Below are 13,799 nucleotides of genomic sequence, written 5' to 3' on the forward strand. Positions count from 1 at the left end.
AGATTCTCAATTTTGTGTTTCCAAGTTGCTAGATTTAAAACTTCAAGGTGAGGCTCTCTTAAGGTCAATCAATAATACATTTAGAATAAGATATTTTTTTATGTTTTTTTTTTTTTTTTTAATTTAAAATAAGATATTTTTTTTATATTTTTTTAATTTAGTGAGCATCCGGAGTGCCTAAACAACAATCAATTCTGTTTTGGTATTTGTTCCAGGACCAAGACCAATTCTGAAATGAACTGAACTGATCTATTATTTGTCATATTTTCAAGGCCCTCCTCCACAAACCTTCACTTAAGCTGCTCCATTAAAGAAGCCCAATGGAAAGTCCAGCTGAATGGAAAGATAATGTACTCTTCTCTATAATTTTCTTTTCTAGAAAGGAAAATATTCCCTGAAATGAGATATGATATTTGAGACCTGGATCTTTAACTGATTATGTGTCCTTACGAGACCACCAAAAATTATTATATCTAACAATAAACAATTATATCTAACAATAAGCAGGTTTCGCTTGTTTTATTACTTTACAGTCTATGCAAGGAATAAGAAGCCTTGCTGCATGTTTCATTTGTTTTGTTACTTGACCATCTCTAAGGTTGCCCATTTGTTGCCCATTTGTTTTGTTACTTGACCATCTCTAAGGTTGCCCCTTATAATTTGGTCACACCAGATTCACTGCAAAAGGAGTACGAACATTATGTTTTCCATCGCTCCACACGAGTGTACCGAAAACATATCCTTTGGTGGCAACCTTGGTTGCTGTAAAAACTACGTCGAAAGATAGCTTCTTGGAAGTTTCAGAGAATTTAAGAATTTCTGGAGAGACCTTCACACTCAAACCCGGAGGTGCACCAATGGTAACCTTGTAAGTAGGTGCGACATCAGGACTGATGTTTGTGACGCTTCTGCTTACAGTTGTGCTCCCATTCACAATATTTAGCTTGGAAATGGCTATGCTTGGATAGTTCATGTCACTGATCAGATCCACCTTTGCACCAGATGGACACCTATAGCTTTCATTCGCCGCAATGAGCATGATATTCTTAGAGTCCAGACCGTAATTACACATAAAGCGGAAGTAATCATCGGTTGATGTTTCATATACAAGCCCTGGTTGCAGAGCTCCTATTGGATTCACTACTCCGGATCCAAAATCAAATGGCGTGCCAGAGATATCTGATTCATTAGTCAATAGTTCCCCCATATTGTTCCTTACAATAGCTGCCATATACATTAGAGTACAGATGTTAGAAAAAGTGGCTGTGGTATTGTAAAAGGAATTTTTTGAAAGAGGCCATATATAGTGACGTTGAATCAGCCAAACACCCATTGCCATTAACATTGACTACAATGACTAGTTGAATTAATTCCTATTGTAAATGATTGTGAATCAACATTTGACTTCATGGATGGTCCTGAACTAACCCTTGGAAAAAACTTGCTTTAAGGGATTATGCATTTCAAAGTACTAAATTAAATTTAGGCATTACTGAAATCATAAATATCCAGTCTTTCAGAATAAGGGGGAATAGGTCTCCAGGTTTTGGTCAATGTGATCTTTGCATTATTACACGATGGATTTCAAGAATAAACCCTGAAAAGTACCTGTTGTCATCAGGGCTGATCTGATAGCAGAGGAGCTCCAAGTAGGATTGATAGATTTTACAAATGCAGCAGCTCCGCTAACATGAGGAACTGCTACGGATGTTCCAGACATCATGTTAAATGCCGTAGAAACCGTCCCTGAAAGAACTGTGTCTGAAGGATCTGTTTCTACCCACGTATTGGGAGGATTCCATGCAACAATGATATTCACACCTAGTGGGCTGATGTCTGGCTGCAAATATCAATTAAAGCGTTCATGTTGTGATCATCTCTCATAATTAGCTTCTGAATGTTAATTAAGCTAAATGGACTCTGAATCAGTGAGTACTTACCTTGAGAATGTTCTGGGTCAGCCTTCCAGGTCCTCTTGACGAAAAGGATGCAATAACAGGAGCGGGCTTGTAATTTGTGACAACCTCTGTTGGAGTAATTGTTGCAGCAGGATTTCTATAATGACAAGGCTTAGAAGATTACAAACAGCCACACTGTAATTGAATATCCAAATGAATAATTCATCAATATAAACATGTGACAGAGAATAGCCTTAAACGCACCTGGTTGATTTTATGTAAGAAAAGATCTTTGTTGCAGACGATGTACTTACTGTAGTCGTTGCAAAGGTGCCGGAGTCATATGCTTCAAATATCTGTAATTCCTCCACAAAAATCATGCCTATGCCTCCAGCGTCCTGGACTACGTATTTCATTGCTTTCTTCGATGCAACTGTGGCATTTGCAATACAGAGTATAACCTTTCCTTTCGCTTTGCTTGCGTCTAAGGATCGTAGAAAACAATTGCTGGAGAATACCTTCCTTAGTGTTGGAATATTAATTCCAACGGCACAGCGCAGGGCAATTTTCGGAAAACCGCCCCGGTCTCCGCACACCGCATTTGGCAAAAGGCTGTATCCGCCGCACACCGCCTTTGGCAAAAGGCTGTATCCGCCGGAAGGGACCCGACACAATCAGGGCGCGCCACGCGTCCCATGTACGAGCGCCGAAACTGCCCTCTCGCCGGCCGCTAAAGGTCGTGCTGGTTGCGGAAGAGTGATGTGCGAATTGCGTTGGATCGGGTCTGCAGGCTGAGATCTCCGTGAAGCTGGGCGGAGTTTAACGATCGGGCCCGACGAATGAGGTGGCGACACGTGGCACCGAAGTGACGTCAGCCGACCCAGCCCGCGTCAAAATGAATTTTTTTTTGTCGTTTTGTGGTTGACCGCCGTGGAGGAAAAGTAATGGTTTTTATGGCTTTTACGTGGAATTAGGTGGCAGCCCATTTAATGTGGTTATGGGGCATTCGTCCTATATTTTTTATATATATGTTTTTACGTAGAATTTGGTGAGGCCATTTAATATGGTTATGGGCCACGTTACTTTTTATATGTTTTTATATATATGTGGCTATGTAAGCCTGTGTGCGGCAATTTGTTATATTTTATTTTTTGTGTAGTAGTAGCTGCGTGTGTTGTATTTTTTTGTGGTGTGCATTGAGGCTGCGCACGGTATGCGCAAGAGAGATCAAGGGAAAAGAATGTAATGGGCATGGTGCCTGCGCACAGTAGTGCGATTTTTGTAAATGCACAACAGTGCGATATAAAACCAGGGATGTAATGTTTTCCTCTTCTCATTGAAGAACCGAGGAACACCATGATGTTTATGTAATACCCACAGCAGTGGAAGACCAGAAATGAGGAGACAGAGTTTCTCCAGTGAATCCCTCTCTGTGCAGAGATGAAATGTGTATCTGAGTTTTGTTTTTAAGCAATAAATTTTTATGGCTGTGTAATACTCTGTTATGAGTATATTTGCTTTTAAGAGGTTCCTTGTGCAAAGATCCTGGAACAGAGGAAACAGAGCATTGCCTCTGTGGTAAATTTTTGTTTGGTTTTGGTATTTTCTCCATTGAAAAATACCCAACAGTGGTATGAGAGCTAGTCCAGGCTCTTTGAAGACTCAAAGAAGCTGAAGGAAGGTGTGGTTGCAGTAGTCAAACTTCTCCAGCAGTGTGAAGACTCAGCCAAAAGGCTTAAGTTATTTCTCAAAGCTTTCCTTTGTGTTACTGTTGAAGGAACAGTCAGTGATTTAAAAAAAAACAGTCAAGTATTTAAAGCCTAGATAAGAATGGCAAGGTCAAAGAAGAAAGCCTCCACGGCTGTTAAAAATGTGTCTCCCCCCTCTACTAAACTAGAAGGAAATCCATTAGAATACATTCTATTTGAAACCCCAAAGTTTGATGGAGACTTTGATGTATGGGAAATAAAGATGAGGGCTTTCCTAATGTCTGAGGGGATTGAAGTCTGGGAGTCAGTGATTGATGACAGCAAGATGGATAAAGAATCCATGGAGTATGATGCACAAGCAGCAAAGACTATCTTGGATGGACTGTCTGATTCTGTGAAGAAGAATCTTGGAAAATATACATCAGCAAAGGATATATGGGACAGACTGCATGACCTTCATGCAAAGGGAGCACTGACCCTGACAATGAGTCAAGAAGAACCCAGCATAGAAGCTGAAAATGAAAAGCTTGACCTCATCAAGCTTCAAGTAAAAGAAAGGGATGAAGAGCTCGCTAAGCTCAAGAAGGAGCTTGACCACTGCAAGAAGAAACATCATGAAGAAGTCATATCCATGACAAATCAGCTGAATGAAGCAAAGAAGCAGGAAGACGCCTTGACAAGTCAACTTGAACAAAGGCACAAGAGAGTGAACAAGCTTGTAGAAGAGATTGGACAGTACAAGGAAGAGGTCTCCTCCCTTAAGTCTGAACTACAAGAAGCCAAGAAGCAGGCACAAGGAGCTGAAAAGAAAATGAAGAGCAGTCAAGCAAAAGATGAAGAAATCTCCAAAATGAAGACATATATTATCTCCTTCAAAATAGTAGCAGCTGAAGCTACTCGTAGCAAGGAAGAAACTGAGGGACAACTAGCAAAGAAAAATAATGTATGTGAAAAGTTAGAAGAAGAGATTGTCCTCCTCAGGAAGAAGGTTGAAGGGATGAACAAGATCATGAAAAGCTCTCAAGCTTTGGATGATATGCTCAGCTATCACAGATCTCCATTTGATAAATCAGGACTTGGGTATGTAGCTGAATCCTCAAACAAGAATGAAGATGCTTTAAGCAAAGGAGATGTGAAGAAGCCAGAAAGAGATGGTGATGCTCCTAGTTCCAGCAAAGGCAAGGAGAAAAATGAAGGCTGCAATAGAAGAAATCCTACTCCAAGTAGAAAATCAGCTCCAAGAAGAAATGTAGCTGATGTCAAAGAGGCAAGAGGCAATGGTTATCATCAAAGGATCTCAAGGCAGCAAGGCTTTAGAAGTGCATCAAGGAAACCTCCATCTCCCAGGTACCAAAGTTCATTTTATGGTTATTGTTATGCTTGCTCAAACTTTGGTCACATGGCAAAAAATTGTAGAACATTTCATAGAGATAGATGTTGTAGTCTCCAACAATCTCCAAGAAACAATTTTAGAAGAAGTCATGAAATGTTATTCATGAACAATGTTGAATGTTTCAAGTGTCATAACATTGGGCATATGGCACGAGATTGTAACTTGACATGGGCTCTTACACAAGCTAGACCCATGCAAAAGAAGAAAGTTACACAAGTATGGAGAAGGAAGGAAAGTCAATCTGAAAACCCCTTGAACTCCCCAGTGGATCTAAATCTCTTTTAAGAAAACCTTGCTGAAAGAAGACAATCATACATTAAAGGGGAGCTTGTAATTTTTATTGCTGAACTGTATTAACAGTCACTCCTTGATGAAGACCTCTTTTATAAGGGAAAAATATGAAGTTAAATCTGCCATAAAAGCAGAGAAGAAAAGGGGACAACGCTCAAATGTATAGTGCAACAGCGCAATAACAAAAGTATGCAGAGCATGGAGACCCTCACAGCAGTGGGAGGACAAAACATAAAACAACAGTTTGAAATTTTTTTTGTTATGGAGCACATCCATTGAAATGGTTAGCAATGGAAGGTAGTTTCCTTCTATGTAATGTGAGAGAACATACTCACACCAGAGTGAGTACAATACACAGCAAAAAAAAATGTAATGTTTTTCTTCATATGCAATGCAGCATGCAAAGAAACACATAAAGAAAAACAGGGACAATAGATTTTTAATGCACATGGGTGAATGAGAATGTGTGTGGCAGCAGAAAATCAAAAGGAATTGCACAACAATGCATTATAAAAAAAAATGAAGATGAAGATTGTGTGAAGCAAAGGTGTAAAAAGAAAAGGCAGCAGCCCGTGTTAACAGGAGTTAGTGTATGGGCACACAGCAGTATAATGAAACAAAAGGCAGCCACAGTGCAAATTGCAGAGGCAACGCAGCAGCAAATAAAAACCCAGGGATGACAGTCTATGGTTATGGGTATGGACAACAGTGCATAAGAGAAGGCAGCAGCGTGATGGCAAGAAGGAGAAGCACAGTAGTGCGTAGAAAATGAAGCCAGAGCTAAGAGAGAATGAAGAAATGTGTTTTCACACAGCAATGCAAATAAGAAAACGCAGCAGCATGAAGTTTTTGTTGAAGAAATGAAGGTAATGGACAGCAGCACATGTAAAAGAATTTTTTTTTTCTTTACAGCAGTATATGTAACTGTAATGAATGTGTTGTTCATTGAATTGAAATGCAATATATGCAACAACAGTGAATGTAAGAAATATTTACACATAGCAGTGTAAATTTGTAAGTTGGGACAGTGTAATTGTTTCAGAAAAGACAGAGTATTTTGTCTTTGAAAAGTGCACAAGCAGTGCAAGTGTAGACACAACAGTGTGGGGTAGACACAGTAAAGAAGATGGCACAACAGTGCAGCAGAGAATATGCATCAGCATAAAAGAACATTGTAATGAGTTTGCACACACAGCAGTGCAATGATTGTTTGTTTTGGAACTGCATTTGAAGCAGTCATTTGGTGAATCCCTCTGTTGAGAGGAAGATGCTCTTTAGCATAGTTTGGTCAATCCCTCTGTTAAGAGGAAGATGTTTTTTTTATAACAGGTGAATCCCTCTGTCATGAGGAAGGTGCTCTTAAGCACAGTTTCAGGTGAATCCCTCTATTAAGAGGAAGACAACTTTGATTGTTTGTGAACTGCATCAGAAGCAATTGGTGAATCCCTCTATGTGACGAAGATATTCTTGTAACAGCAGTTAGTGAATCCCTCTATGTGAGGAAGTGTTTGGGTAAGATTGAATGCCCAGTAGTTGAAATTAAAGGGGAGTGTTGGAATATTAATTCCAACTGCACAGCGCAGGGCAGTTTTCGGAAAACCGCCCCGGTCTCCCCGCACCGCCTTTGGCAAAAGGCTGTATCCGCCGGAGGGGACCCGACACAATCAGGGCGCGCCACGCGTCCCATGTACGAGCGCCGAAACCGCCCTCTCCCCGGCCGCTAAAGGTCGTGCTGGTTGCGGAAGAGTGGTGTGCGAATTGCGTTGGATCGGGTCTGCAGGCTCAGATCTCCGCGAAGCTGCGCGGAGTTTAACGATCGGGCCCGACGAATGAGGTGGCGACACGTGGCACCGAAGTGACGTCAGCCGACCCAGCCCGCGTCAAAATGAATTTTTTTTTGTCGTTTTGTGGTTGACCGCCGTGGAGGAAAAGTAATGGTTTTTATGGGTTTTACGTGGAATTAGGTGGCAGCCCATTTAATGTGGTTATGGGGCATTCATCCTATATTTTTTATACATATGTTTTTACGTAGAATTTGGTGAGGCCATTTAATATGGTTATGGGCCACGTTACTTTTTATATGTTTTTATATATATGTGGCTATGTAAGCCTGTGTGTGGCAATTTTTTATATTTTATTTTTTGTGTAGTAGTAGCTGCGTGTGTTGTATTTTTTTGTGGTGTGCATTGAGGCTCCGCACGGTATGCGCAAGAGAGATCAAGGGAAAGAATGTAATGGGCATGGTGCCTGCGCACAGTAGTGCGATTTTTGTAAATGCACAGCAGTGCGATATAAAACCAGGGATGTAATGTTTTCCTCTTCTCATTGAAGAACCGAGGAACACCATGATGTTTATGTAATACCCACAGCAGTGGAAGACCAGAAATGAGGAGACAGAGTTTCTCCAGTGAATCCCTCTCTGTGCAGAGATGAAATGTGTATCTGATTTTTGTTTTTAAGCAATAAATTTTTATGGCTGTGTAATACTCTGTTATGAGTATATTTGCTTTTAAGAGGTTCCCTGTGCAAAGATCCTGGAACAGAGGAAACAGAGCATTGCCTCTGTGGTAAATTTTTGTTTGGTTTTGGTATTTTCCCCATTGAAAAATACCCAACACTTAGAATTTCTCCTCATGAAAAATATGATTATAAAATTTCCTACATTATATGCTTTAATGTCCTTAAGACAAATCTGCGCCGGAAAATCAATGTAATTTACCTTGCAGCTGCTCGGTAACTGGAGTTGTCAGGAATGGTGTACACAAGCGGGTGCACTGCCGATTGGCTGAGATTCGAAAAGGTGATGCCCTTACCCTAAATACACAGTACAAATCTTTAACGCCAGATCCCCAAAATAATGGATCTAGAAATCATGAAAAATATTAAATAATTTATATACATTTTACAAAATATCTGTCATAGAACCAATCTACATCTGACCAATTTCCAAAATTGTTGCCCCAATTCGAGAGATTGACACATAGCTGCGTTTTATTGCAGGTTTAGTCGACATCTTTAATAAATAGTCTTTAATACCATTAGGAACAAGCATGAAATTCTCATTATTATCCCTGTAAAAATAGGGCATGCTCGTGAATGGCAGAATCTATTAGTGAAGTGATGAACAAATGAAAGTACTAATTGTTGTGTAAAGTGAAAAAACATGATACTTTTAGGTTTGTTTTCCCTTGTTCTCACGTGAATAATCTTACCGTTGCCTAACACAACGTTTGAGAGGAATTCCCGGTCGATTGAGGCCGCTCCAACAGTAAAAATCCATGGCGCAGTATTCATGGCTGTTTGAGAATCAGGTCCACTGTTTCCCGCAGAGGATACGACCAGAATTCCTTTGTGAGTAGCATGAAATGCTCCTATGGCAATTGGATCGTTCACAAAATCGAACAAACTTCCTCCAATTGAGATGGATACAACATGGCAGCTAAAATCTGCACACCAGGGCACCCATAATCCAGCCCACAAACCCTATACATGGCAATTCTGGTAGTGGAACTGGCCGGTCCACCTCTGGCTGTCCCGTTAGCGAGACCATTATATTTTGCATTGTCCACAAAGCTGCCAGCTGCAGTGGAAGCTGTAAATGTGCCATGGCCCTCATAATCTCTTGTAGTCCTTGATTGTGGCCATATTGATTTCGGTTTAATATTTATAACCGCATCATCGCTCTCTCCACCTTTGTAAAATCTTGCCCCAATTATTTTCCTGTCAAAGACAGCGATACTATTTTAGCTGTGAGTCACACAAGAATAGACACAACGAACGAACGAACTTATTTCAGTTGCATAGATCACCTGTTGCAACTGGAAACGTTGAAGTGATATCCCTTAACGCACTTTCCCTTCCACCACGAAGGAACATGGCCCATACCCTTGTCACTGAAGCTGGCTGCTTCCGCCCAAATGCCTTCGGATAAAAGATTATTTTCCAAGAAGTTATACGAATTGTTTAAAAAAACAAATAAAAACCATTAATATAAACAGAGCACTCTTAACATATTCAGAAATTTCATTGTCATTGATATCATATAAAGAAAAGAAAATTATGTTCAAATTTTTATTAATATCTGTTTTTAGTTAAACTAGTTGTTACTGGTTAAGGGCTAGTTAGCAGCTTTTTATTTCTATTTATTACATTGTCCAGATCTGGTTCCTCATGATATTAAAGATGAACCACACTAACCTTTGTGAGAATATATTTTATGGAATTTTTCCAAAAAACAGTTAAAAATATTATAGATCACAGAAATTTTAGCTCCCAAAATTATGTTGTTATAAACCATTTTTATTTAAATATAAAATAATAATTTTTATAAATAAATACTTAAATAATATATATATAGATATTAATTTTCATATTATTAATTATTTTAGTTTTTGAGTTTTTATTGGAATTTAGTGAAATAATATAATATCATTATTTTTTAATATAAATAAATTGAGACTTTTATTGGACACTTGCATTATATAGAATTCATCAAACAAACTCTAAATCAGATGGAATTTCAAAAGCTGGATATTGCCTTATACCTGTATCTAGAAACCCTATTATGACATCAGCGCCAGAAGACTTTGGTTTTCTGTAAGAAGAGCCTGCCATGGCCAAGTCCTTTTCTAAGTAGCCCCATGAGTGTGTTGTATGAAGGTTTAACACTGGATCAGGGAACACTGATAATACTCCTGCTTTCCCTACTAAATCATGGGAATATATCAGAATACTAACCTGGGGGCTTAGTCATTAAGAAACACAGTCGTTAACAAAACTTACCAGCTAATGTAGTCGCTTGTTCTTTGGATAATAGAGCTGCGAATCCATTAAAAGAAGAAGTATAGCTACGCACCAGAGATTTCTTTGCGTGTCTGGGACTGCAAAGGTTCAAATACACCCCAACACGCATTAATATAAGAACAATTAAATCAATTCTGAAATTTGAATGTTTATTTCATAATTTGATACCTTTCGAGAACAGACGAAAGAACCTCCAGATGACTGTTTACAAGCTGTTCTCTATTATTGTGGGGTAAACTCCCCATGTATACAATGTGCACCTGCATGTAGATCAGTGAAATTAGCGACATTAAAACTGAGTAATGTTGCAGCGAAAAGAGAATTAATTTGAAGAAATTAAGAGTCCACCGAACAACAGAGTGCAGAGAAAAAGCAATGCGAAATAAAGCTTGAACCCCATCACTAAAATTCCTCACTACTATCCACTTCAGTCTACAATCAATCTAGATCATGAGAACGGTCTGTTGTAATACTTTGGTGGAGGGTGGAGCTTTATATAAATGAGATCGAGCAGAGTGAGTGATGTCGGTAGTGGATCTGACGATGGCCATTTTCGATTTAGATTCGTTCAAATCCTTACAGTGCCAATGTTGAATGGACGTGCTTACTGTATTAACAAAAATTCGCAATGGCGTCGTCAACGTCCGAATTTGCGAAATGCAGCGCAAAAATTATAGATAATGCACTGCGTAAATCCCCCATACTTAAATTCAAAAAGAGTCAAGGGATATCTACTTGAATGGTTCATGAGGCACAATACTTGCTAAGGTTTTGCAAATGGGGTAGCAAGCTAAGTGGGCTTGATTGTGGCAAAAACTCCACAGTTAAGCGCGCTTGAGCCAGAGGAGTTCTGGGATGGGTGACCTCCTGGGAAGTCCTGGTTACCGGGTGTAAGCCCCGGAAGTGATGATTGATGCTATGTGATTCGTTCTCCACATTTCACTAGTTTCAATCCCACTTCTTCACCCCTGTGAGCATCACGCGATGCAATGAGTGCTAAGTGAACTATTCAAAAATCATGAAAAATTAGTCAGTTACGACTACCTCTCATGGAAATGGTCATACGTTTGAATGACTTACTTAACGCAGTTGAATCCCAAAAAAAAAAAAAAATGATATCTAATATAATGCACTGCGTAAATCCCCCATACTTAAATTCAAAAAGAGTCAAGGGATATCTACTTGAATGGTTCATGAGGCACAATACTTGCTAAGGTTTTGCAAATGGGGTAGCAAGCTAAGTGGGCTTGATTGTGGGAAAAACTCCACAGTTAAGCGCGCTTGAGCCAGAGGAGTTCTGGGATGGGTGACCTCCTGGGAAGTCCTGGTTACCGGGTGCAAGCCCCGGAAGTGATGATTGATGCTATGTGATTCGTTCTCCACATTTCACTAGTTTCAATCCCACTTCTTCACCCCTGTGAGCATCACTCGATGCAATGAGTGCTAAGTGAACTATTCAAAAATCATGAGAAATTAGTCAGTTACGACTACCTCTCATGGAAATGGTCATACGTTTGAATGACTTACTTAACGCAGTTGAATCCCAAAAATGATATCTAATATAATGCACTGCGTAAATCCCCCATACTTAAATTCAAAAAGAGTCAAGGGATATCTACTTGAATGGTTCATGAGGCACAATACTTGCTAAGGTTTTGCAAATGGGGTAGCAAGCTAAGTGGGCTTGATTGTGGGAAAAACTCCACAGTTAAGCGCGCTTGAGCCAGAGGAGTTCTGGGATGGGTGACCTCCTGGGAAGTCCTGGTTACCGGGTGCAAGCCCCGGAAGTGATGATTGATGCTATGTGATTCGTTCTCCACATTTCACTAGTTTCAATCCCACTTCTTCACCCCTGTGAGCATCACCCGATGCAATGAGTGCTAAGTGAACTATTCAAAAATCATGAGAAATTAGTCAGTTACGACTACCTCTCATGGAAATGGTCATACGTTTGAATGACTTACTTAACGCAGTTGAATCCCAAAAATGATATCTAATATAATGCACTGCGTAAATCCCCCATACTTAAATTCAAAAAGAGTCAAGGGATATCTACTTGAATGGTTCATGAGGCACAATACTTGCTAAGGTTTTGCAAATGGGGTAGCAAGCTAAATGGGCTTGATTGTGGGAAAAACTCCACAGTTAAGCGCGCTTGAGCCAGAGGAGTTCTGGGATGGGTGACCTCCTGGGAAGTCCTGGTTACCGGGTGCAAGCCCCGGAAGTGATGATTGATGCTATGTGATTCGTTCTCCACATTTCACTAGTTTCAATCCCACTTCTTCACCCCTGTGAGCATCACCCGATGCAATGAGTGCTAAGTGAACTATTCAAAAATCATGAGAAATTAGTCAGTTACGACTACCTCTCATGGAAATGGTCATACGTTTGAATGACTTACTTAATGCAGTTGAATCCCAAAAATGATATCTATTATAGATAAATTGCGTTGCAAGCTGCATCCAACCTTTTCCGCGGCGACTGTTTACTTCCACTTTTGTTTTAGTGGTTTTCTAGATGAAAACATGATGTTCTCATAATGGAATGTTATCGTCGGCATATTGGGAAGTTCGACCAAAAATACTTACGATATAATTATATCAATTTCATTGTCAAATCAGTTGCCAAAGATATAATTATATCAATTTCATTGTCAAATCAGTTGGCAAAGATATAACTAGCATTTGCACCAAATGTTGCAAAGGAAACGCCGTAAGGCATAAATTGAGGAACAATTCCGACTTGGGAATGGGAAAATGTACATAAGATGCAGATATGTAGCATAAATGAGATTCTAAAGATGTATAAATTGAAGTTTATTTAGGGTGCTTAAGTCTATATTTTTTTTTAATTATTGAATTAATATTGCATATAAATCTCATAAAATTCAACCAACTTATAATTGAGGGCTCTGATCTCTAAGTTTGACTTTGGGTCATTAACATGGTAATGCACTGTCTCAACCACTAAACCACATAACAACAAACAAAAGACTACAAAATGTTACAATCATTACTATAGTAAACCCAATGACTCTACACACAATAATTTATTCTTTACTCGAAGAGAATATTGCTTAACCATATCCACAAAAATATTGCAAGGTGGAAAGCATTATGCAGAACAAAATCTCTGTTATTATAACTTGTAAGTTGTAGCATTGTTCCAACCAATAAAACTATCTTCACATTTTGGAAGATCAAATGGAAATAAGTTTTGAAGAATTCAATAAAAAACGTCCAAGATCATTGGATCACATGATTAATGGTACCCTGTCCTATGAATCTAATATTTTTATGCACTTACAATTAAGGGAGAAAACAAGGTCCAAACAATGTATACCACAGGGACCAATAAATAGTATATTTGCTAATCCTTGCTAGGATCAGGAAAAACAACATTACTTCTCCTTAAATCCTTCACAATCAAACACAGATGTACTAGTTGCAACGACTTTTATATCATTTTGCTGATGTTGTCATGTCAAAATCAATGTGATACAGTTAAGTCACCTTTAAGAAGAACCTCATTGCAATTTCTATACAAGGATGTCTGTCTTATCATTACTCATTCTAATTTCACCTCTTTTATTGTCAGACTTTACGAATTAGCCTCCAAATGCTTGCTTCATCCACAGACCAGTGAATTACCTTTTATAAATATTTTGTTTGAGCATTGGAACCCAATAACATTTACAAAATTATA

At 39.1% G+C, this 13,799-nt stretch overlaps 1 pseudogene across 1 annotated transcript; it reads right to left on the minus strand.

Annotated features, from left to right (window-relative positions):
- Positions 1–646: 646 nt before the first annotated feature.
- LOC149221119 (CO(2)-response secreted protease-like) lies at positions 647–10,509 on the minus strand (annotated as a pseudogene). Its single transcript, XR_016249352.1, has 11 exons — positions 10,420–10,509; positions 10,263–10,357; positions 10,074–10,171; positions 9,836–9,994; positions 9,101–9,212; positions 8,490–9,011; positions 8,011–8,105; positions 2,163–2,405; positions 1,941–2,055; positions 1,609–1,840; positions 647–1,224 (listed from the first exon to the last, which is right to left on the minus strand). The product of XR_016249352.1 is annotated as a CO(2)-response secreted protease-like (transcript).
- Between the last annotated feature and the right edge of the window lie 3,290 nt (positions 10,510–13,799).

Source organism: Pinus tabuliformis, chromosome Q (assembly GCF_031772625.1).
Source record: "Pinus tabuliformis cultivar Carrire ecotype Pingquan chromosome Q, CPIR1, whole genome shotgun sequence".
Lineage (NCBI taxonomy): Eukaryota > Viridiplantae > Streptophyta > Pinopsida > Pinales > Pinaceae > Pinus > Pinus tabuliformis.